The sequence below is a fragment of the Physeter macrocephalus genome, chromosome 10, assembly GCF_002837175.3.
Source record: "Physeter macrocephalus isolate SW-GA chromosome 10, ASM283717v5, whole genome shotgun sequence".
Classification (NCBI taxonomy): Eukaryota; Metazoa; Chordata; class Mammalia; order Artiodactyla; family Physeteridae; genus Physeter; species Physeter macrocephalus.
The window spans coordinates 57,892,962-57,895,337 of record NC_041223.1 but is presented as its reverse complement, the minus strand read 5'-3'; the positions used below and the strand labels follow the sequence as shown (position 1 = coordinate 57,895,337).

The 2,376-nt window shown below is 41.1% G+C and overlaps 1 pseudogene; it reads left to right on the top strand.

Moving 5' to 3' along the window:
• Positions 1 to 352: 352 nt before the first annotated feature.
• On the top strand, positions 353 to 1,892 carry LOC102975036 (poly(A) polymerase alpha-like; annotated as a pseudogene).
• The last annotated feature ends 484 nt before the right edge of the window (positions 1,893 to 2,376 follow it).

Here is a 2,376-nt window from a genome sequence, read left to right as displayed (position 1 = left end):
TTGCTCCAGGAGGCAAATCATGCAAACAAATAATTAAAATTATAATTGTTATATTCTTCTCTAGAAATACATAGAAACTACAAAACTGTTACAAATTACAGCAATTACCTCCATCTATTCTGTCAGGGAAATAAGGTAAAGCATAAAGGGAAAGTGACACCTGACTTGGATTCTAAGGAATAGGTGTTTACTGAGCAAAGGTAAAGGATATTTTGGACAGAAGAGAAAGTTTGTGTAGCCTTGGAGGGAAGCTAGAATGCTGGGTTGTGAGTTTACCTGTAGAAAAGTATTTTGGAAAATGAGCAAAAACAACTGTGAATATAATATCAAGTGAATAAGGTCAAATAAGGCCATCAAGTTGTAGGCCAAATGCCACAATATCTATTACAATATATTAGGTTTCCTAGGAGGTGTTTCCTGGGCGATGCTAGGAGTAAGAACTTGTCAGCTTTATCCAAATGCAATAGCATCAACTCTTGCATGTAAATTTTTCTTGGTGTTTTCTGAATGGGAATGGCCAAATCCAGTGCTACTGAAAGAGCCTGAAAAACGAAATCTTAATTTGCCTGTCTGGGACCCGAGAGTAAATCCCAGCGATAGGTACCATCTCATGCCTATAATTATACCAGCGTACTCACAGAAGAACTCCACTTACCACGTGTCTGTTTCAACAAGGATGGTCATGATTGAGGAGTGTAAGCAAGGGCTTGCTATCAGACATGAGATTTTGCTGAGTAAGGCAGAGTGGTCCAAACTTTTTGAAGCTCCCATCTTCTTTCAAAAGTACAAGCATTATATGGTACTTCTAGCAAGTGCATCAACAGAAAAACAACATCTAAAATGGGCAGGCTTGGTGGAATCAAAAATCCGAATCCTGGTTGGAAGCTTGGAGAAGAATGAATTTATTACACTGGCACATGTGAATCCTCAGTCGTTTCCAGCACCCAAGGAAAATCCTGACAAGGAAGAATTTCATACAATGTGGGTGATTGGTTTAGTGTTAAAAAACCCAGAAAACTCTGAAGTTCTCAGTATTGATCTCACCTATGATATCCAGTCTTTCACAGATACAGTTTATAGGCAAGCAATACATAGTAAGAGGTTTGAGATGGATATGAAAATTGCCGCAATGCATTTGAGAAGAAAGGAACTTCATCAACTACTACCTAATCACGTGCTTCAGAAAAAGAAAACACACTCGACGGAAGGTGTCAGATTAACAGCTTTGGATGTTGGCAGCCTCGACTTATCTGTAGACAGTGAAGACAGCACATCTGTGTCTTCACTTCCTGGCTCTATGAAGACTGGCCCAGTGACTGGCAGCGCTCAGGGTAGAAGCAGTCCTGCCCCAGCTGTGACAGCAGCATCCGTGACCAGTGTACAGGTTCCCAAAGTTTCCTTGCAACAAGCAAATCCCAGTGACAGCCCAGGGGTGTGTCCAGCAAAAGCATCCCTCAGACTGCCCCACAACTAACTATTTCTCCACCACCGAAGCCCATGGTCACCAGAGTTGTTTCCTTAACATGTGTGGTCAGCCATCCACCCAGGCCTTCAGGGAGCACAGAAGCAAACAGCAAACATAGCTAATCCTATCATAGGAGTCTAGAGGACATTGTCACGTTACAAAGAAGAAAGGACCAAGGAATCCAGAACAGAAGACGAACTTGTCTCATCAAGAGACAGCTGTGACTCAGTTGGAAACTATTCAAACAGCAGCTTCTCTGTTGGCCTCATGGGGAACATCCAGTGCAGACCTTCTCAGTACCCCTGCTCTCCCTGCAAATCTTATTTCTATTATCCAGAATTCAATGAATCAGATTGAACTGAGAAAAACAACCTCAAGCGTCCATAAACAGTATCTGCCAACTCAGCCTGCTGTCTTCAAATGCTAAAGGAGGAGGATGACGGGTACCAAACTAGATATGGATCAAAATAGAATTGTTAGGCTTATTTGATGACTTCCTTTATTGGGCTAATCTTGATCAGAAGTCCAGGTTAGTATGTGAAGCTAGAAGTACCGTTATTAATGTGTCAGGTTATTTATGTGTCAGCCACAGTTATGCTAACTATTTCAAAGGACTCCTGCCCTTTAAGAGGAAAACAACCCTCCAGCAATATTTGTACCCATGACTGACATTGGGACTGGATTGATGTTTGATGCATTGTTGGGGAAAGTTTGCAATACAAACTGGTATCAGGAAAAATATAAAAAATAAAATCAGGCCTGCTAGACTTTTCAGCACACATCTTTAAATACTATGCCATGATGACCTTAGCATCAGTCACTACATATTCATTCATGCTGAGCTTTATCACTAGTCACTACAGGAAGAGCAAGGATAAATAAGGTAATGTCTTTTTTCTGCTGTTTCCTTA